Source organism: Dermacentor variabilis, chromosome 4, assembly GCF_050947875.1.
Source record: "Dermacentor variabilis isolate Ectoservices chromosome 4, ASM5094787v1, whole genome shotgun sequence".
NCBI classification, from domain to species: domain Eukaryota; kingdom Metazoa; phylum Arthropoda; class Arachnida; order Ixodida; family Ixodidae; genus Dermacentor; species Dermacentor variabilis.
The window spans coordinates 129,490,416-129,514,209 of record NC_134571.1 but is presented as its reverse complement, the minus strand read 5'-3'; the positions used below and the strand labels follow the sequence as shown (position 1 = coordinate 129,514,209).

At 50.2% G+C, this 23,794-nt stretch overlaps 1 protein-coding gene and 1 pseudogene across 1 annotated transcript in view; one reads left to right on the top strand and one right to left on the bottom strand.

The window, feature by feature from the left end:
• LOC142579771 (transmembrane 9 superfamily member 1-like) overlaps nucleotides 1-23,794 on the bottom strand; it is a 131,935-nt gene that overhangs the window by 60,192 nt on the left and 47,949 nt on the right. The gene's annotated exons all lie outside the window — the stretch shown is intronic.
• Nucleotides 22,933-23,112, top strand: LOC142580575 (U2 spliceosomal RNA; annotated as a pseudogene).

Genomic DNA, 23,794 nt, shown 5'->3' with positions numbered 1-23,794 from the left:
ACATTCACTAAGTACATATGGCCGGCGACAAACAAAACGCGACCATGCGAACGCGCCACTTTGGAACGTTCTGCGTTTATATGCAGTTAATGCTCAAGCGCACGGAGACGCCAGAACACTAGCTAGGAACGCGCTACCTACGAGCTCGGGAGCGTGTTTCGTTGAGCCATGAAGTCGGATGACGTTTCGTGTTTGAGAAAACGCTGGTTTTAGAAATTTCGCTACCGAGCAAACGCCGACTGAGAGGCTATGGAGGCTCTGTCTTGAGTACGCGTGGAGTTGCCGTGGCCGGATTCCGTAGGAACAGGGTGATCAGGATTTCTTTCTTTAAGTACAGTTACGCAGATCCAACGCACATGCTGCAATCTATGTGAATCGAGGTTCCCGCGATGCGGCTCTCCAGTGTCCGCATGTGCTCCACGACGTGGCGCACTTGCCATAGGTCTCACGGTGATACTTGGCGTTGCACGAGAGAAGCAAGTAGGTGAAAGGAAAATGTGGCCTACTGGTTAGGTGTTTTCGGGCTCTTGTGCTAAGAGAACGATGTTCGACCTCCGACCATCGGTTACGTAATTATTTTTATTTCCGGCAGTCATGCGGTCGGCAAAATATAAGAAGCCAAGGGCATCACAACGGAGTACATGTAACGCCGCACCGATATGCACACAGTGCCAAGTGGAGAAACCACCGGTGTTGGTTGGCGCGATGTAGCGTGCTCTCGTACGCATTTAAGCACCATTTTTAGCATCTAATCATCCGAAAATCATTTGTGCGCACGAGTGCGAGCTACGCTTGCCCCTTTTATACGACGCAAGTGATTTACGACGCGTTGCGCGTAGGAGCGGCTAAGAGGGGTTAAAGGCAGGATGCCAGTCCGCGTGCACTATCACTCCGCGTCCCACAATTGTGCTTGCTAGGCGCGTCCCTGGCGGGCGCTGCAAGTCCGCACAGCTAGGGTTGCGCGAAGATGCGCGATCTTGCTCGCTGACGCGTCAAAAGTTGTGCGGGAGAACCATTGTTCGAATACTTGCAGAAGACACGCTCGGCACAGCCGCGACAGCGCGCGCTCGTTCATTTCGCGTTGTTGTCGGCAGCCACGCGCAGTGATGATGATGATGCTGATGCTGCTGCTGATGATGATGATGAAAAAGAAGAACAAAGCAAACGCGACGCCGAGACATGCAGAACTAATTCTCCGGTTGAGCAGAGATAAGAAGCTGTTTGCGCAGAATGTTTCTTCGGGGCACCGACGCGATTATCGGTTTGCTTCGAAAGACCAAGGGACTCAAACAGTAAAAGCGATGAAAGTCGGAGAGATAGACAAGGGTTCGCTTGTACCGAAAACTATAAAACCATGATAACGCTATCAATGAGAACCGACGAGTGCGACACTCTGTTACGCGCATCAGCGTCCACTGAGCGAAAACGCAGAAACTCCTCTGAGAGCTGTCTAAGTACGCGTAAGCACTGTGCCACTTGCTTATCTCCACGCAGCCCGTTGTCATTGTCGGTGTTACGAAACTTGATCCGGCGAGTACAAACGACAGCGCTGCGGCGACACGAACTGCTGCGGACGGCGGCGCATGGTGAAGTGATGACACAAGCAAATTACCGCAGGTGGCGGCGCCAGGTGAACCGATGACATTCCGAGCATTATAAGACGTTACCGCTCTTTAGCGCCTTATCCATCCGCGTCGAACCATTATCAACTGTGGTGAACTGCACTCCGGCGGTAGCTGCGTATGGCACGGCCGCGCGGGCCCTATCTTGAAAGCGACCTGTGATGGGGACACACTGCGCCGAATGCTGATAGACTCGTGTGAGCTGTGTTCTCGCCGTTTATTTCGCTTTGAAGCGAGAGGCAGCCCGAAGGTCAATTCTCTCGCTGCTGCGGGTCATATACTGAAAGCGATTGTCTTAAGTGACGGACGGACGGATGGAGCTCTTTCCTCGTTGAGTAGGCATAGAAATGCTTACACATTTAGAACACAATTTTAAAGTGCGCTTTCTGGCAGAAAATCGCAATTTACTGCCTCCATAACAGCTGCAACGTATGCTGTTCCGCATCCTCTCCACCTCCAGGTTGAGCCACAACAAACAAAATAGCGCCGTTTCAAATTTTGCTCTAAGGGCGAAGCATAGCAAGCAATCGCAAGTTCAGCGTTGCAGGTGAAGCGGCTTGGAAGGCGTTCTAAAAATACGCAGGTGGCTACAACTTGCGCGACGGAGCAGGCGAACCAAATGATGCTACGCAGCAGGCACAGCGTCCTGGCAGTTACTATAAGCGTCTCAATAATGCTGGCGTGACGAGAAACTGGCGATCAAGGCGATGGCGCACGAGATGAGACAGAAGGAAAAAAAATCACGCAGAAACTCCTCTGATAGTCGTCTAAGTATGCGTATACCATCGTGCCACTTGCTCATCTCCACACAGCCCGGTGCCATTATCAGTGTTGTGAAACTTGATCCGACTAGTATAAACCCTTATCAACCCTCATCGGTCGTTCGCTTATCATGTTCGATAGCGAACATGATAAGGCAGGTTTAATTAAAATAGTGTTCATTATGACACTCGAACCCACGACCATTGGTGTAAATTAAGGTTAATCAGCCACAGTTATTTAGATAAAATTAATTAAATCACTCAAACTTTCGATGTTTCGTGGAAGTCGAACCCACCACCTTTGGTGTTAATTCAGGTGAATTAGGGTTAATTTTGCGAAGCTGTTGCAAAACCACCACTGCATTTGCTGAGGGGGGTATGCAGTGCTTTACTGATGGTTTGGATGCTTGTTTTGAGCTAGTTGTTCATTGAAATTTATGCCGTTCTGTGTGTTGTACGGGTGATTTCAATGAATGTCTGCACTGTTCGCTTCACTTTGCTGAGCGCTCGTATCCTCTGCCTTACGTGGCCATGAGCTGTTGCTTAAGGGGGTATGAGCCATTCATTGTCTCACGTGACGGACAAATTTCTCGTTGGGTAGGCACAGAAATGCTTACGCATAAAAAAAAATACGAGCACGCCTAAGCACTTTTTATGGGTTGTGAACGCGAAAGCATTAATGGTCGAATTGGACGCCGCTGAGCGGCCCTTCGAGTTATGGACTCCTCGCGGGCAAGCCAGCGTGTTGAGACACTTGGTGAGTTTTGATTTGGCCCTACTGAGGCGCAGTTCGAAAGCAGGCGAGAGCGTGTGTGGCATAACGATAACGCGCCGATTAACGAGCTTGTGCGCATAAGAACGCGACGAGACTTCCGAGCGCGAGGGTGACGTGGCGTCGCGGCGATACCCTTTCCCTTCACGCAATGCTGCAGCAGCAGGCGTTCCTTTCGCCTACTCGGCTCCGTCGGGGCGCACTCGCGCCGTGGCGTCGCAGCCAATGGGAATTTAGGTGCTGCTACAGACGCAGGGCGCCGGATTTTCGCACAGTGAGCCATTCGACGCTTCCGCATCAAAACCTTTTTGCAGCTCGAAGTGTACTGCCCGTTCCGCTCAGAGCACGCACACAGTATGTACTACGCACGGTGGGGTAATACCAAGGAGATTAAAAAAAATTGTTGGAGTGGAAGGCCCCCCCCCCCCCCGCCCCCTTGCCCCAGTTTCTTACTAGCACAGGTGTAGCCGGAATTCGTCTACTATACTTCTGCCCTGAAAGAGGGTCGCGACAGCTGAAGTCCGCTGCCAGCTCATTTCGTTTCACTCAGTTATTGTATAACGTTAGCTTAATTAGAAAATAAAAGCTCGTGGCTTCTGGCTAAAATGTTACTTTTGGCTGCGTACTGATATCATGATGTGCCATAAAGTTTGACAATGACCATATAAAGCTTGCAGAAAATGAAGCCTCGGGGAAATGAAGACAATGAAGCATCGGGGAAATTAGCTGTAGTTGAAACTGAAATGTAGATTATAATAAAGGGGGAAATGGAAATGAAAGTGGACGAAAAAATGACGTGTCGCAGGTGGGAGCCGAACCCACAACCTACGCATTACGCGTGCGTCGCGCTACCATTCGTGCTACGGTGACTAACTTTGTCTACGCCCACTTTCAATTCCGTTTTTTTAAAGTATTTTCTACATTTCAACTACAGCTAAATTCCCCGATGTTTTCCTGGGCTTCATTGTCTGCAAGCTTTATATGGTCATGATTAACGAAATCGAGCCCCTCGCTTTCGCTTCTTCTAAAGTTTCACAAGACGTTTAGGTTTTCTTCTCAAACCAGTGACAGAAAGAAAGACGTCGAACAATATCTGTGCTCAAAAGTTGCCATCCTAAATAGCAGAGAGCAGAAAGATAGAACTTGGTATAATCTCCGCCATTCGCTAGCGTTTTTTCGTGCCCATGGTAAGATGGCTGCAGTCCGTTCTCACTGTTGAGACGTCATCTCCACCCCAGCAATTTTTCGTAAGCCTTGAGTAATGCGCACGGCCGCCCACCGGGAACGATAGTGCTGGTACCCGCCACGCTCATGCCAACAATGTACATCAGAACGCTGTCCTGGCTTCGCAGCCGAGCCGACTGAGTGGGGCGTCACCCATTTGGTTTCGCCGTTTTATTTGAAGTAAAACGACCTTCTCACGTCTCGGCGTTGCACTGGAGGACTCCTAACCCTTCACGCGCCGGCTGTGCGAGCACCGTCGATACAACGACAGCATGACGGTGCGTAATATGATTCCCGTTAAAATATTCGCTATGAATTCACTCTATTTTGTGCTCGAGCAATAATATCGCAGGAACCCGCCGCGGTAGATCGGTGGCTACGGCGCCGCGCTGCTGAGCACGAGGTCGCAGGTCAGTCAGTCGCACGCCAGCGACTGACTAACTGCCCAACTTTGCCTCGATACGTTGCCTCGGGCCACATGGTACAGCTATCCTAGTGTAATGATCAGCAATGCCAAAGAGAGCTTCGCGAAACACGAAACGGAGCTAAGGCAACCACCCCAGAGCTTCGGAGATGAGCTATGGGCTACACAGGGACTCTAACCGCAACATGCAGTATTAAAGTGAATTGATACGGCAAGCTGGGCGAGTTGGTGATTGAACATGTTCCTAGGGGTGGGCAGCGCAACTAGGGGTGGGTTGCGCTGCCCACCCCTAGCAACATGAAGCATTAGTCTAAACGCCGCTGGGGTACATGAACTTAAGTAGCAGAATGTTTTGTTTCAACGAATAGTAAGTCATACTCAAGAATAGTTTTTTTTTTCGATAGAGAACTATGCTTGCTTTAAAGGCGCGGTGCAAGCGGCGGCGGACGCCAGAAGACGGGTGATTACGTGGCAATGAATGCACTGACTAACTCAATTAATTTAATTACGATTTTAAATATTCGGCTTAGATGGCTATTCACCGCGGGGAAATTGAAGCGAGCTACCCGCTCATGCCAAATCAGCGTGTAGATCCGAAAAATTGCGGTTCCCCTTGCAGCTGTAGCGCGACGAACCGGGGGCCCTCTGCGCGCGAAACCGGAACAAGGAGGCCGAGAAGCGCGCGCTGGCCCCGCCCTCGAGCAGACGTCGCTCACCGGCGAGAAGGCAGTGTGCTGGCGGCGAGCTTTTGCATCGCACAGACACGGAGCGCAACTCTTTGAGCAGCAACTTGAACATCCACGGGATAGATATGAAACACAATGCAACCGTGCGCGCAGTGTACAAAAAAAAAAAAAAAAAGGAAAGAAAAGAAATTGAAGGTCACTTAAGTATCTTTACGTGATTTGAATGCGAAGGCATTATGATTTCTCTCATGGTTACTGCGTCCATGAGACGGGGCCAGTCAAGCTGCCTTTGACGCAGCTTTTATCCCGTCTTCCTCGCCACACCTCGCGCACACCCTGACACTTGTTGTGGGAAATAAACTCAAACTCAATACGTGATGTCATGCATTGTCACGTGTCCTTCATAACTCTACATTAATCCACTTTAATCCGCTTTGCACTAATTTTTACCTACCCTAATACAACATAATTTACCTTAACCACCTTTATCCACATGTCTCTAATTTGTAGCAACCTTATCTTAATCCACTTTAGTTCCCCTTCATTCCCTTTACTTCACCTCAGTTCACTTTACTCCATCTTAAGTCACCTTACTCTAACTTATTTTAATTCACATAAATGATTCATAATAACTACTAATTAACGTTGGTATACCATTTACTATCTTCTGTGTTACTACCGCTGTCACACAAGACGCTGAGGACGTCTCTGGCGATGAGGATTTTTGTTACCATCGCTTGATCACACCGGATTTTCCGCCTTATGGGACATATAATGCTTTCGCATTTATATATATAAAAAAAAGACGGAGACAGAAAGACGGGCTGTAGATTTGCCACCTAAAAGCAAAGCAGGACGGTAATTGAAGTTGGCTTCTCGGCAAAGCTTAACTTGACGTGCTTTGCCTCATAACGCATTTGCTAAGCACGAAGCACGCTTTACAGGCACAACAGGACACGCAGGGCACATTCTCGTCGCCAGAGGGTCAGGCACGCCTGAAGATGCACGCGCACTCGACTTGAAGCCATTACAGAGTAGCTGGGCACATAATCACGAAGACCGGTTCCCGATCGGAGGTATTCACAAACCGCACGGCAACCGGGCGAATCGCGACTGTTAGTTCAGTGATGTCTAGCCGCACAGAAGTGGGACTTCGCATACCGCTCAATGGCACGACCGCATTGACCGGCAACCGCAACGACCGTCTGCCGTATGGACAGACGCGCAAAACCCCGTCTGCGACTGTGCTCAGTGAGCATGCCACATTTCAGCAGGCTTGCAGGGACTGCATCGCACGCTTGGCCTTTTCGCTGGCAGTGTTGCGCACATGGAGAAGCTTCCCATGCCGTGCGCAATAGAACACGCTACGGCGTTGCCAATTTCATTCAGCAGTCCAGACTACAGTCACTGCAGCAGACGTCATCACGCAAAAGGTAAGTAATGTCACCGGCGGCGGCCGAGTACATCCGCGCCGCACACGGAAAGCCCCGACTTGAGTCGGCGCACTGCAATGCTATCAAGCAGCAAATTTTTGCAGATATAATCACGCCACTGCAATGTAGACTGTATTTGCTCACTCAAGATGTTCATGTTCGTTCACGTTCGACGCTTTGACTCCCGAGATGTACTCGCCCACGCAACTTGTACCAAACTTGTTGCCGACTTCCTGGATGCAGTTGCAACGCTGCAGTTGCATGTATCTGACGTCTGCCCAATGAGAACAGCCGCGCTTAGCTTACGTTTAGCGCGTCGTAGGTTCCAATATCGGGAATATTGGCGCCTACGTGAACACCCAAAATCATATATTTGAACTGCTGGGCACGCCCCGCTCCGCCGTAGCCTTCGCAGTGCAAATTCTGGAAGAAGGAGCGGAAGCACCGCCAACGTTATGTTTGACTGCCAAATAACTCCGCTTCTGCTGAACGGATTGAAGAACTTTTTGCGGCACTAAGTATTTCTGGAATAGTTAACTTAAGATACATTTCCCGACGTCGATAAAAAAGTGGTTCAGGGCTCCTTTAACAGGGGAAAATTGTTAGAGCAGATTGTGGCATCCTGCGTGTTGATTAAAAAAATACTGTCCCGACAACTCATTCAAGGCCGTAAATCGAAGTTTTTGGCAGCACATAAATTTCATTTAATGGCTCGTGTCTCCTTGATTACCATGTGCTCACGCGATTATCTTTAAAACTCACATGCACGGTCGGAAGAACGTGCTTTTTAGAACGAGCTTCCACTTGCTTCAGTCTAAAGAGACAGACCATGTACGTAATCAAATTTTCGAATCGGTATACATATAACGCGCGAAAATTAGGTGAAACAAGACGACGAGAAATGTTGGTAATTATGCACTCTTTCTGGGAATAGGAGTCAGGCAGTTTCAGGGTTAAACGTCTCTCGAAAGGGAAAAAAAAAAAAACGCCAGAGGCTAGCGTACGATAACGCATGCGCACGTATGTACGTACACGCAGACAAGACGTTCGCGACTTGTGCGTACGCTCGCGGGCGGACGACGAGAAAATTATTCGCCAGGCTTTCTTGGCCGCGCGCTATACTGGCACCTTCGCGGTCGCACGCCCGAGCAGAACAAGCGGGCGAGCGAGAAAAAAAAAAAAAAATTGAACCGAACTACGCGTGTATAATGAAGGACCGCGCGACGGGAAACCGATTTCGCGCGCTTTCGAAAATATAAAATGAAAGAATCCGTCGGGGGCGCGCGCGGGTTTTCCGCGGGAAAAATGCGGGGCACGCGGGCGGCTATAATGCAGCGTTGGCCGCGCGCACCGCGCGATCCAATTCCCTCAAGCGAGCGCCGCGAACGATTATACGGGCGGCGCGCCGAAAGGCGCGCGACCACTTAACGCGGCCACGCGCCGATTGTTTCCTCCGACTCGACAGCAAGCTGGCGAGCGCGCGCGTGGTCACCGCGCGTGTTTGTACGTACACTGAACGTTCGCTCGCTTTTTCCCGCGCTTTTTTTTTTATCGCGCGCGCATATACACCGCAATACCTTAGTTGTAAGCAGCGAAAAGGAAAAAAGGTGAGAGCGGGAAGGGCAGTGTGGGAGGAAAACGAAAATAGATTTTTACGATTCTTAGATTCTTTCTTTTAATAGATTCTAATAGTCTTTTGAGAAAGAAGAAACAGAGGAGACCCGTTCACCGGCTCGCCCGCGGACCCAGCCGAGCGACTTATCTGCCCCGGGCGGATGACAATGGCGCTTCGCGCACCCGAAAGCGCGCGCTCACCGCGTTAGCGCGCGCAAAGTAAAGAGTGGAGGCAGTCCGCAAGCTGCGACAGAGAAGTGCGAAATAAAAAAGAACTAACAAAAGAAAACACGGGTACAGAGCGCTGAAGGTAGAGAGAGAGAGATCCCCTAACGAGAGGCACGAACGAGTTGGCAGAGGGGGCAATTTCGCGCGACGCCGGAGCCATTAAAATTTATTATGAACGCCCCATATCGTCTCTATTCGCTGGGAGAAGTGCGCGCGTATGGAGAAAGGGACGTCGTGGCAAGAACGGCGCGCATCGAGGCGTCGACACAATAAAATGCACACACACGCGCGCGCGCACGCGAACGTGCGCTGCTGCACAGTCTACATGTACTGGGAAAAACGTAGGAACTAAAAAAAAGAAGGGTGTAAAAAAAAAACAACGAACAAAAATAAACTGTTGCTCGCGCCTCGTTTGCCACGTATCAAAATAAACTGAGAGAGAGAGAGAAAAGCAAATGTGCGCACACTTAACTGCTATAGCAGGTTATAGGTGCTCAGAAAAGAAGCCGTTGGTTAGGTGCATTTACTCGGATAGGTGCACCTTTCTGCGGGAATGAGCCTTACTTGTTTTGCGCAGAGAGAGAGAGAGAGAGAGAGAGAGAGAGAGAGAGAGAGAGAGAGAGAGAGAGAGAGAGAGAGAGAGAGGTTACTGCGTAGAACGTGGAACAGGCAACGCGGCTAGTAGTAACTCGCGCACTTGAACTGCGAGTAGCTCAAATAAGAGCTTTAATGATAGCGACCTAAAGAAATAAACAAAAAAAAAGGAACGACGAACAAAGAAAGCAAGAACAAACTTATGCGTGAGAATACTATAAAATAAAAGAAACGTAAAAGAATGATCCGAGGGTTTAAAAGAACGGAGCACTTTTGAAGAGAAGTGTCGAGTAACCTACTTCGAAAGGGAGGAAGAGAGAAAAAGAGAACGCAACGAAACGATATGGACGCTTCCCCAGGAAATCGCTTAAAATGTCGCTGCCGCGGTATGTGCGCGGTCCACTGTGGCAGATAACCAGGCGTCGCCTCGCCGCACGCACGATGCCGCCAATTACGCACTTTCGCGTGACAGCTCGCACGCGACCGACAACAAACTGCTCTGCGCAGCACCAGCGCTTCGCGCCACGATGGCAAAAAAAAAACAAGGGACAATTGTCTCGAGAGTGCATCGAGCGAGAAATTGAAGCCGAGCCTGCAGCGAGAGGAGTACAAGCTGAAGAAGTAGTAAAGAAAAAAGAAGGCACCGTGAACCACAAGAACAAAAAAGAAAAAAAGAAAGGACATGACGGGGGGAGACGGAGCCCTAAAAGGCAAACGCATGCTGGACTCGAAAAAACCGCGGCCGAACATAAAAAGAGAGAGAGAAAACAAAAAGAAAGAGAAGACGAAATCTGTTAAGTTGTTAGGGAAGCAGGGTGAAGTACGAGCGAGCGAGCGGAAACAACAGCAGCGCATCCGCTGTCCGCCCGCGGTGTATGGCAAGGGTCCGCGAACCTCGTGCGAAACGCGCTAAACGAATATCCCCTTTCGGCGCGCGCACCCGCACTACACCGCTGCCTGGGGGCGCAGACAGCTTTTGCGCGAGATGACGAACGCACACGCGTGCGCATATGCAGCATACCATACGCAAGACCGGAAAGGGAAAAAAAAGGAAGAAAGAAAGAAAAAGAAACGACAATAAACCGCGCAAGTACTGAAATAAGGCAACTGCAGCTGCTGCTGTTCTTGCTGCCTCTTGACAGGCTTAGACGCGTGCAGCCTTTCTCAACACATCCGCTCGCCCCAACGTACCCACGCGGTTTGGTCTTGGGCGATAAAAGCCCGCCCTATATAAATTACCCCGAAGCAGCAACACCACTTAGGTCGCGCTTTATACATTAAAGGTAAAAACAAGGTCGGCGGACGAGGACTGTCTGAAAAAAAAAAAAAAAACGGAAACGGCACCACAGGGTTTACATACGTATATAAACAAGCCTCGAAGAAGCTCCCCGCGCCGATCACACACAAGTGCGGCAAACAAGGCGCACTGTAAATGCGCCGCCCTTGTACGCCGACCACCTCGTTAAACGGCCTCTCCAATCTGGACTCGCATAATTCTCTAGCTGAAACAAGAGCGGCACCGCGAAGCGACGATGAAGAGGAAGGGAAAAAGGAGAAAATTATGAAACAATCACGAACTCAAAAAAAAAAAAAAAGAAACCATGAGCGCGCCGGTTGTTCAACAAGGAGGCCCAAGTTTTCCTCTCCCGTTTTTCTTTTATTCATTTTTCTTGTCCTGATTTCTGCACCACGGCCCCTCCACTCCTCTTCGCCCATTTTTACCTCCGAAGTGCATGCTCGATGGACTGCTTTTGCATCCGCCTTCGCAATTCACAGGCAAAACGCCACATCCAACCACAGGTACTACTAAATACTCTTACCATAAGAGAAAAATCAGGGGCACACGCCGCGGTGGCGCACTGGCTGTGGCGTTCCGTTGCTGAGCACGAGGTCGCGGGTTCCATTTCCGCCGGCGGCATTTCGACGGGGCGGAATAAAGAAAGGAAAAAGAAAAGACGCTTGTGGACCGTGCGTTTGGGGGGCGTACTTTCGCTCTCAGTATGAAATACAGTGCGTGACCGCTTCGCCACGAGCATTCACGTTGTACCTCGTACTGAGCTATGCGATAGTATGCTAAAGAATCCCAGGTGGCTAAGGACTAATCAGAAGCCTGCCGCTACGCAGTCCCTCCGTCGTAACCCACTGCGCAGTTTCGCGATGCTAAAGCCTACAATTAAATTGTAGGATGCTAGCATGCGAGGGCTTATCGGCCGTTTGCCTACTCCTGCGATAGCACACGCATGCGGTTGAAAGGCGCTGTTCCATATGGGCCGCCATGGTCATGAGGGGCGCTCGCTGGAATTCCCAGGTCTATTGACTTCATTGTACAGCGAGATACGCAGGCTGCCAGAGCGCATTTTCATGCGATTAGCATTGTTTGCGAACTTCACCTAGCTTTCGGTCTGTATGTATGTATGTATGTATGTATGTATGTATGTATGTATGTATGTATGTATGTATGTATGTATGTATGTATGTATGTATGTATGTATGTATGTATGTATGTATGTATGTATGTATGTATGTATGTATGTTCGCACTTAACCTCTCTCACGCCAACTTGGGTAACTGGCCCGTTAATGGTCTAATGAGTCGAGAATCGGGCTGCTGTGCTGAGAGAACCAAGTTCCAAACCAACCGTCGGACAAACTTGGGTCTGGGTATGTTGCGTTCTTCGATGAGCCTCCTCGATGCCAACTTGGGTCACTGGTTAACGTTCCACTGGGAATGTGCTGCTCGTCACTGACAAAAAAAAAAAAAAAAAAAACGAGAGAGAAAAAATAACAAGGATCCTTTAGGATCTCTCCCGTGCTGGGCGGAATCCAACCCGCATCTTAATTATTCAGGCCCTTTTGTATGGATAAACATTCACACAAGCGCCCCTCGTAGATTTCGTGGCGGCAGCGGCGCTAGATGGCGCAGCGTGTCCAGGCAAGCAGTGCTACCAGCGGACAATCCAAGAGATTTACAGACACTTGCGAATAAGTGTGGCAACGCAGCGACAAATCTAGGCCTTAAGTTTGGCACAGAGAAATCGGGAATCATGATATTCAGTGAAGACACGAGAGATTGCGTGGTGTCACTTCAACAGCAAGTCATACCCGTAGTCAAGCAATACAAATACCTTGGCGTATACATAAACAAAGGAAAGACTCAAGCACCCACCAAGATAATACGAAAAAAAAAAGGGTGAAAGCGGAATGGAGCAACAATGAAACCCAGAGCCACAATAAATATGAGGTGGTGCGTGGAATCTGGAAAGGAGTAATGGTTCCAGCGCTAACATTCGCAAATGCCATTCTGTGCGTCAAATGGGATATCTTGTCGGAGCTGGAGTTAACCAAAGATCGGTAGACCACGACAAAACCACAAATGAGGCAGTGCGGGGTGACATGCGCTGGGCCTCGATGGAGGTCAGAGAAGCGCAGAGCAAAATTAGTTTTGAAGAAAGACTCAGGAACATGGATCAAAGTAGATGTGCGGTTAAAGTGCACAAATATCCGTACCTGAAAAGCGTGGACAAAGAATGGAGGAAGACGTCAAGAAAGTTGGCAACCAAGTACAGGGGAATTAAAATGTTTAAATATACAACCAGGAGTCAACAGAAAGAGAAAGTGAGAGAAACAGAGACAGCAATGAATGGAAGCAGAGGATGGAAACAAAAAGGACCATGGATATTTACAAGAATACGAAGAAAGAAATTAGAAGGGAAGATCTGTACGATAACACGAAGGGATGTGCCTTGCTATTTGAGGCTAGAGCTGGTTGCCCATGGACAAAAACATACCGGAGCAAATATTCGCAACTAGATGAGGCAAGTGTATGCTGCAGCAAAAATCAGGAGACCACTCAGCACATGCTAATGGAATGCGAAAGGATTCACCCAGTGTGACCCGTAGGTCCTCTTGGATTTAAAGTGGACGGCAGCATCAAACGGTCAGCACTGGAGATAAGCAAGACGCGTTTAGAGTATTGGTGGAGTAAAAAAAGCAGGGGGAAGCGATTAGATTAACACCACCGGATTCGTTACAGGCATAGGTAGCGGAACAATGCAGATAGAGAAGTTTTGAGGGGGAGAAAAACGATTAAAGAGACGTATACAAAAATGCTAGAATAAAAAAAAAGCATGTATAACATACCTGAGTAGCTCAACCAGGCTGGGCGACGATTTGTCACCGCCCCCTTTGAAATGGGGCGGTGACATCATCATCATGCTTGACATCATCATCATCATGAAATCATCATCATCACCACCATCGCCATAGAGGAGTCCGACTGCACACACGCCTCATACATGACGCGATGCAGCGGTGACAAATGACTGCTACTAGTAGCAGTGAATCTCCGCTCAGTGTCAAGAATGAAATTTAAATTCGGACGACGGAGACCTCCAAAGCCAACCATTGTCAGCTGCTCGGCGGCGAGTTTTGTTTTCTGCCTATTTACGACTGACTCGTGTTCTTGAGTCGACTCACATGTCGTAAATATGTTGGGACTATTACAACTGTTAATTGTTGTCAGTGGCTCTACAGCATCGGACAGAAGCTTGATACTGCCGGTTCTGCAGATCGTGACGTTTCGCCCAACATTCGTGGCACCTACCAGAAAGAGGCAGTTTACACAGTGACAATGACAAGAAATTTATTAGAGTGTCCTGAGGAACTTGATTGGGGGGAAGCGAAGGCTCCCCAGAAAACATTTTTTCGTAGCTCACGTCCCCCATACTGGCAAAAAGAAAAAGAGAAATAAAAATTTCATTTGCCACATAGGCAAATAAATTCGAAACAGATCGCACATTTAAGAACGTCTTTCTCATACTTCTTGTGTCAACAGCGCAACATTGTAAACATTCCCTTACATTTTAGTAAACATTGTTTTTCCCAAACTATATTACATATTAGGTCCGAACATTTACGCTTAAAATCTGCATCGACGGAAAGTGTTTTCTTTACCTTTCTCTTGATATAGTTCAATAATGTCATTGTAGCCATGATAGTAGATTCGATAAAAATAATCATTACCAAAGCCTTAAATCACGGCGATCTTTTTTTATGGTAAGGAAACGGGCTAACGTGCACCGAAGCCTAAGCACACCGGCGTCCTTGCAATATGCCCCCTATAGGAAAGCGGCGTGCACCCGCGTCCGGGAGTCGAAAATGTGAGCTTGTAGGCACGAAAAAGGCGACATTCTAAAGCCTGAACCACAAGGAAAGGACTTTCGACGCATGCATTTCCGGCGCGGAAGCCGGCCGGCGTCTTTGCGGCGTCGTGAACAAACACGGAAAAGTGGCCGAAGTGGCAAAGACGCCATATCGCTTCGACATCAGTCGGCCAGGGGTGTCAATGCAGCGGGCGTTAAATTCTGGAAATGTCAAATTACGGTATATCACCAAATTCGCCATCTTGTCTGCCCCGATTGGCTCACGGGGCAGCTACATCATCTCGCATTGGTTCAAAAATCAAACATCGCGGAATCCGAAAATACGGCGGAATTTGAATGTCCTGAATAGCACCACGGGTCACGCCCGCCCGGTGCCGAAGTCCGCCCGCGTCAATTATCACTGCGGACGCTGTAAGAGGCTCGCTAAGCAAGAGACGGCCGAACAGAACAAATCATTCCCTCCGAGACGAGGAAACGCGCAAGTAAGCGCGCGCGCATATCTCAGAGGGCACGCACAGCACGACAGAGATGGCAGATTTCGCGACACTCGAGAAGTAAGAGGAAGCTTTTAATGCGACGCTTTCTTCGCCTATACCTCCACGGTATTTGACGTGCCGTCCCCGTCGGGTGTCTATAGACGAGTACAAGTTGCCTAGACACATCCCGGAGGCAGTGTAATCAAAGACGTGGCTGGGCCACTCCTGATAACAGCGAACGATGTGTGTCCTCGAAAGGGTTCTAATGCGACAGACACACCAGTAATCACAAAGGTGTAGTGTTCAATCACGCGCTTTGCGCGTAGACTGCATAGACTGAGAGCTGATGGGAGCCCATAATGGCGTCCCATTACAGTCACTCGAGTGTAGCGTGAGTACTTGTTAATTATACAGGAAGAGTTTACGAAGAGCCCAGGGACACTGCAAGACGCCCAATGCGGCGTCAACAAGCGTTGCTCCACAAACACTTTGGATATCGGGTGCGGCCACGCATGACGGCAGGCGTTCCGAAGCCGATGCCGAGACGCGCAGCTCCCGGCGGCATCTTCGCCATCGGTGCGCTATAGTCGGCCACAATACATTGTAGTTCATTGTTATACAAAGGAGGGACAAACCTCACCTGCTCCATGATACAATGCCACTCCTCGATACTCGCGGCGTGATTTCAATACAATAAGGTATCCATTTGGGCCGGTTGGCAATTACAGTCACTGAGCAAGCCACGAGCGAATAGCATCGGGAACACATGCGGTCGCCTAGTTCACAATGCAACAGCCACAAGGATTGTCGTCTTTGTGCATGTTAGATGTAAAAAAAAAAAAAACTGCACGTGCTCCGAAAAATCACTGCAACTTCTGATTTTAGGCAACAGCAAACGTGTTGCCAATACGCAATTCTATTAGGCGAGCGCTGTTTATTAAATGTGTGTGCGGGGGGGGGGGGCTAGAAAGAGGAGAATGTCGTTGAACCTTGGTCTAAGTCTTGAATACGTGTCTTACAAACTACACCTTTTTTATGCGAAAGCATCAAGTGGTCCATGAGCGAACAAGCCGGCGTCTGTTGCGGCGAAACGGCACTTAAAATTCCCACTGGATGCGACGCCAAGTCACGAGCGCGCCTGGACGGAGCAGAGCGGGAGAATCGGAACACCTGCTGCCGTGGTAGCGCGCCAGGTGTTGCGTGAGGGGAGAGGGGCATCACCGCGACGCCACGTCATCAGCGCGCCTCGACGGAGCAGATACGGCGACACGACGCCGCGAGGCGAGACGGGTTCTCGTCGGCGAGGCAGTCGCGTGACACGCGCGTGCTGCTCCCTCTCTCTCTCTCTCTCTCTTTCACCCCACTCGGCTTAGCTGCTTACGCGCGCCTGAGAGCCTTGGTGGTCGCTGCTGCTTCCTCGGTCTCTCGCCGCGTAGGAAGCCGGTCATGTGCAGCGTCCTTGATTTCTCAGCAATATCGTCTACGCGATTCCAGTCTACCACCAACACGCAAACGTAGAAACCGTACAAAGAAAAAAATAACCGGCACCAATTTAATCGCAAAGCTCGAGACATATTCGGCCGCAAAACTCGAGGGACCGCTCAGCGGCGTTCAAATGGTCATTTCAATGCTTTCGCATTCACATCTCAAAAGGACTGCTTAGGTGTCCTCAGACTTCTTTTTTTTCGTTCCATGTAATATGTATGTGTGAGAAGCTTAGGTGACTTTCAGTTTCTCTCTCCCCTTTCTTTTTTCACCTCTCACCAGCCATGCGAAAAATTCAGCTGTCCTTCGAAATCCCCTCTGAAACAGGGTCGCGACAAATAGTCACTTAGCCTGTTTGAGCTAATCAGATTTTACGAAATCTAATGTAATCTAGCATTTTGCCTATATGTCCTTGATAGTTTCTCTCTTCACTAAAATTTACAGATCTCCACTTTTCACAGTTACATATATCTCTAACGACTCGTATCCCTCGATCTCTCCCCTGCTTTGTTTTTTGTCCACCGATATTCTAAACGTCTCTTGTTTATCTCGACCGCTGTCCAGTTAACGCTCCCATCATCTTTGAATTCAAGTGCTTCTGGAAAGCGAGCGTTCCCTACGGTCCTTTCCGGGTGTATTGGCATTCCATTATGATGCGACGAGTTCGCGGAAAAAGAAGAAACAACGCTTCCCTCCATTTCTCTTGTGCCCTCCCCCCGTCGCTTCTACTACTTCTAGATTCTACTGTAACATTCTGCTAAAAAAAGACAAAAAGAGCTACAATACGTATTCCATTATTATTCCTTGTCACCTTTTCGGTATGCTTCGAGAATAGATACTTTTCTCGTACTAAGAATACTAGCAGTAAACGCATTCGTGCTCCGAAGCTCGACAGCACGCAAACTATATACAACGCTCGTCGTCGCCTCTGTCTACAATGCCACACCACAAGACTGTCCAAAACGCGCAAGGTGCAGAGGCTCTCGCAGCAGGCATCGCGTAGGTCACGGTGCGCGGAACGTTACCAGTCCCAGCGCGTGTTGTGAGCGGACAAAAAAAAAAAAAAGGCTGCGTACAAAGCGACTATGCGCGCTATAACGGCTATGTGTGAACGCAGAGCGCGCTCGCGCAGTTGCGATGCAGCACGCAGATATGTCTGGACAAAAACGTCGGCAAAGGAGTGCGACAGCAGTGTACGCCAAGGGTTCGGGAACGAAGCGAAGAAAAAATAAAAGAGACGATTACTCGCGTTATCCGTTATTACCCTCACACACGACCGCTCTCCTTGTCGCGTGAGTATCGGCGCCATGGGCACGCGAATAATCATCACAGTATAGCAATGGCAAGAGAAGTAGGATACGAAAAAAGAAATAACGGAAGATAAGAAGGGCGGCAGCTACAGTTATAGGGGACGTCTCGACACACACACACACACACACACACACACACACACACACACACACACACACACACACACACACACACACACACACACACACACACACACACACACACACACACACACACACACACACACACACACACACACACGCACGCACGCACGCACACAGGACGCCTTTCTATTGCGCCGTTTTCTCTCCTATCTGACTCGGAAAGGTGGTGGGAGCGCAGTTTTAGAAGGCACACGCAAGGGCCTCAGTGGCGACGGCTAAGGAAGAAAGGGGTCCACACTGCATGCAGGGCCACGTGAAAGCGAGGGCGGTTCGGAGAAAACGGGGAAGAGGAGAAGACGGGGTCGCGAAAAACTTGTAGCAGCAACGCCAAGATGTTGCGCGGAGGAAAGAGAAAATTGGAGCGATGACGAAGGTGCGGAAGAGAGAACGACTCGACAACAACGACCAGCACACCCGACCAATGAGCCCGCCAGGCCGTAACCGTTAAAACGGCCCGGCCCAAACGCCGCGAACAAGATTGGATCACGGTCAAACTCAAACAAGCCTGTCACCCGCAAGAAAAAACAAAGGAGAAAGAAGAGCAGAATCTCGCGAAACCTTCCTTTAGTGCTTACACACACTCGCAAGATACGCACATATGCACGTGCACACACACAAAAAAAGTAATGGGGCAGAAAAAAAGAGGAAGGGAAGGCATGACAGTGCACACTATGCAGATTTGGCGCGTCGAGAAAAAAAAAAAAAGGACAGTGAAGGCGCTAACGAACCACGCGTCCGCCCCGCGGCCGAGCCATTCTCGAGAACGGCGACTGCGACATCGTGTCGAGTATGGCTTTTCTGTGTCCCCCTCCCTCTTCTCTGTACCCAGCTCACCGCGAGAGCAGTTGTTCCTTTCCTCAAGAGCACAACCAACGCCGCCTATTTAAGAAGAAGGCGACAAGCAAGAACGGCAGAAGCAGCGCAACTTGCGGAGGCAGAAGCAGAGCCACCCACGGAATAAGGAAGATAGCGCGGAGGCTATAGGGGTGGCCGGGGCTGAATTTCTTGTTCGCCAAACCGCGAGCCATTGAGAAGATACCCCCCTCGCTCGCCGCCAATGAAGCAGTGAGAAGAGGAGGGGGAAGCAGGAGGGGACGACGATGAACACGGGCGAACCGCGCGTGCAGCGCACACAGGCCGCGTATTCGCAACCTCCTTCGGCACGACGACGCCGAAAGAAGCGGCGAGCCGGAGGGCAGCCGAGAGGAAGAGGAGGAGGGGATATTCTGGAACGGCGCGAGGAGCGGCGCGATAGCCGCGCGTGTTCCCGCAGACCCACATTACGCGCGCGACTCCGAGCCCGGGTGGTGAATCGCGCGGCGCTGGGGCTCGCGCTGCCTGCTCAAGCCCTCCCCCCTCCCTATTTCAGACCGCGAGCGCGCATATTCGCGGCGTTTCGATTTCAATTTTTGCACTCCCCTCACCCTGGCGCTCCGCCATATACGCGACGGCAAAGCTACGGGGGAGGGGGGTGCGGCAATGCGGCGTTAGCGAAGGGGAGTTTGCCTTCGAGCAGGAGGGTGTGTTTGGGGATTGCGCTCGCACACCCCCATAGCGAGGCTTGTCTCTCGCCTCAATCTGGCTCCGACGCATATACGGCCCCCCCCACCCCCTTTTTCGCAAGACGAAAGAGTGACGCGAGCGAGGACGGGGTGTGCGGAACGAGAGCTTGTTTTCCTTTGTTAAGCATGCCCCGCAGCGAGGAAGTAACAAGACAAAGCGCTTAAAAAAATGTTTAAAGAAAAAGGGAGAATTTAAGGTGATACAGAACACAGCTCGAAGGAACGGCGGGAACGAGCTGCGGTGTACGGAAATTTTTTTTTTTTTTTTTTGTCTCCCCGCGTGCTTAACGCACGGTGCGGCCGCCGCCTCGGGAATGGCGCCGTTGGAAACGAAGAAGTTCGGAAACACACCCGAGATAAGGCGACAACTGCGCTCGGTGCGCCATCGCGAGGCGTCGTTGCAGAATGGTTCTCTTCAACTCTTTGCCCTTACTCCACGCGCGATTATTTTTTTTTCTTCATTTTTTTCGGCTCGCCAAATCTGCATGTACGATGAGAACCACGAATAAGAAGCGAAAGAAAGGAAAGAAAAGCGGCACACATACAGTGAGAGGCACCAGGTTTAGAATGTTACCACCGTGCGCAAGCACATCGGAATAAGCAAGCTAGAGGCAGAGAGAGAGAGAGAGAGAAATTAAGGCGCGCAGGGGCATTGCAGGCTAGAAAAAAAAAAAAAAACTAGAGGCAAAGACGCATGGGATGGCACTCTATCTGGCAAAGGAATATTGCGATCGCCAAAACTTTGTTCGCGCGACTTTGAGAAGGCATATATGTGCGAGCGAGCAGGGATGATTTTGGTTCAGGGAGGCTTTCTTTTGAGAAGAGATGGCCCCGGAAACGCCGACTGCAGGGCCTGCGCGCACATAATTCTCGCGGCGCGGGGGTCTCAATCGCGCAAGCAGATACCACTGCCGCTGCATTCCCGGGCCAGATGGCCGGCGAGCGCTACCATTCTTATTTTCTCGCGCTTTCTCCACCGCGAATGTCATAATCAGCGAGGCAGCAGATACCTTATACTCTCGAAATCCTGAAAAAAAAAAGATAAACTCGTTTTTTCCGACATCTCTTTCGCGGATACCCGAAGGTTACAAAATTATTCCTAATGCTGCGAGAACCGGAGTGATTTCGCGGAAAGGGTTCCCTGCGAACCGGGGCGGTCGACACGTAATCGCACGAGAGCGCATACGCACACAGCAACCATCCAGTGGATACACATTATCGCAGGGGCGGTGGGGGGGGGGGGAGGGGCGCTGCCGCCGGCTCGCCTTTCCCCTGTCTCGGCGAATGTACATCCACGCTCCCGAAGTGAGCTTCGTCGCAATGCAGCAAAATTACCCTTTGAGACCTGCGGGAAGCTCGCGATTTTTCGAGCACGATATCTGCACGACCTACGCGAACTGAGAGCAATGACAAAGAAAAAAACAAAACAAAAACAAATATACACATAAAGAGCAAGTACGAGCTGCGATAAAGTCCGAACGGCACGACGGTAACGAAACACAAGACAGACCTCTTCGGGCCCGTAGATTCTTCTCGACGCCTGGACTCTGGTGAGGAAGAAGATTTGAAAGGAACTGGTCTCCAGCTGCACTCGTCCATCAGAGGAAGCGATAAAAAGAAAAAAAAGCTCGGTTTCGTTCTTCAACGAATGCAAGCTGCTGGAACGGTTCATTTGACTTCCAAGTTGCCGTAACGGTTATCGTGATAGGACTAGGAAACCACTCGCCCGTGTTACAGCATGCGCAGTGAGAACAGGAACTGAGGTGCGGCGGTTCTCAGTGGCCTGAATATTGCAGAAGTCCGGGCGCATATAATGCGATCGCAAGACTATTCTGTCATGAACGTGTGTGAAGCAAGAAACTTCATACGTTCTAACTTCAAACTTCAGAGGAGAGGTGGCATTCGTTAGGCAACGCCATGCGAGCAAATATTAATGAATGTTTTCGAAAGACAGAACACAAAGCCAGCGCTAATTAAACGCCGAGATATGACCCCTATTGAAGTTGGCTTCTCGACACAGCCGTAATCCAATGCTTTGCCGTATAACAAGGTTTGCAGCGGCGAAGCACGCTTTACAGGGGCAATGAGAAAGCTCCGTGCAGTTCCCCTCCTCAAAATCTCGCAAGTGAGCCAGACGCACGCGGATATTCTCGCGTATATGCTGCGGAGCTACTGCAGAGTCGTCGGACGGACCAGTGCGGGGAGCACTTCGTCACCAGGTCTTGTCACAAATCACCCGGCGACCATATGCCTACGCTGTAGGAGTCGCGATCACCTCCGTGGTCGCGATACAGTCACGTCTACAGCCGCACAGCGTCCACAGCGCGCGCGCCCCGAGACGACGACAGCGTACGAAATGTCACACCACGCTTATCTACAACTTGCCATTCAAACACTGGTTTCAGCGTCTACGCTCAGGCAGAGACGCTTGCCACGCTGCACCACACGTTACGGACGAAGCCGAACGATAACTGGGACCGCATCGTGCGGTTGGCCTTCCCGCATCTAGTGCTCCGCATGTGGGGAAACTACTCAGCCCGTGATTGGCCATTTCATCCGCCGGTCGAGACCTGCCACCAGGTTTCTGCAGGTTGCTGTTCACGGCACAATGGAACGGCCTGATAGGCGATAGATGAAATCAGTCACGCACACTACTGTAACTTTGGCAGGACACACAAATAAATGTCTGTGCCGACAAGTTCTCACACAGCAAGAGTAAATGTGCTACCAAGTGAAGATCACTTAAAGAACAGTACAGTGCACAATCATCACATAATAACCTGCTGCTCACTATGACGGCGTCAACGTACGTAAACATAGCATCAGGACAAATTGGAAACCGAACAATACGATATCAAATGTAACTCGTATTTACGTTTCCATGCTCCCCAGCGTAGCGACAGTGGCGTCGGTCAAGGTTGAACATGTAGTTTTGGTACAACATTTAGGAATTCACTCGTAATAATTAAGCTTTCTGTTTCTTTTCTCTTTTGTTCTTGTTCAGCTTTCGAGTTTCGCTGACGGTCTCTGTTCATACACTCGTTCACTCTAGTTTAAACGCTTGCACTAAAGCAAAAACTCTTACATCGGCCCCTCTACAAGCCGAGCTCGACTACACGTCTCACGAGTAGACTACGCCGAAACGAAAAAATAAAAATAAATAATGAGCCACTCCATTCTGTGAAGGCGGATGACCAGCAAAGCTGTTTAGTGTACGACACAGAGGTGACACAGAATTTTCAACATAGGTACGGACTCATTTACCGTGATTTGTATACGTTCGCATGGACCGTGGGACCGCCGCCCCGAGGAGCCGGAGGAAACTAGACACGCGTGAATTTCGACGTGACCACCACCACGGGAGAGGGGAATGAAATGAACGGAGATACGCAAGCGCTTGGAACGCCGACAAAGAGAGGGCGGTGCGAACGTAGACATGGCCGACGCGAGTCAAAGAGCAGTATCTGTTCCTATCAGCTTAACATCTGGTACGGGTTCTATTTGGACCCAAGATATTAAACTTATTTTTGCAAGTTGGCGGAGTGCTCGAAGCCTGCTTCACACATACCGCGGGTCGGCCCAGTATCGCACTATCTTCGGGATCGGCCCACGGTTTTTAGTCTATACGGACATTGATCCGCTGAAAACTGGCCCATATACAGCTTCTCTGTTGAAAAAAAAAAAGCACATAGATGGAAAGATCCCAGTTTTATTCAAAGCATTCCTGTTATCCGCGAATCTCCATACATCACAGCCAGTTGTAGCTGCTCCTCGGGAATCGCAGATTCGCGAAGAATGAACGCGGCGTACGGAAGAACACGCGCCAGAACGAGTAGCTGCTTCCGCTGCGTACGTACATTCGCTGAGAATGAACGCGATGTAAGGAACACACTCCAAAGAAAAATGAAAAGAAACGGGGGAAAAATGACAAAGAAAAGACAAGATGAGGGAACGAGAAACATGGCGTCGCGGATACGAATCTCTGATGATGGCAAACGACGGCACGGAGAATGAGAGAGAAAGAGGTGCGGAGAAGACGCTCGCGCTCTCCAACATCTACGAATATCGCGCGCGGAGCGCGCAACAAGGCTCCGGCGAGCGGCGCGCAAAACCCGACAGGCAACGAACCGCACCCCCCTCCCCCCCCCCCCCCCCCTCACACACACACACACATCCAGCCAGCAAAGCAGCACCCACTGCTCTGTTGAGGCTCGAGCTCGCGCGCGCTCCTAGTTTTTATCGGGATTCGGTTTCGCGCCGCCGCCACAAAGCCGCGCTTCGCCTCATTTTATCCGACC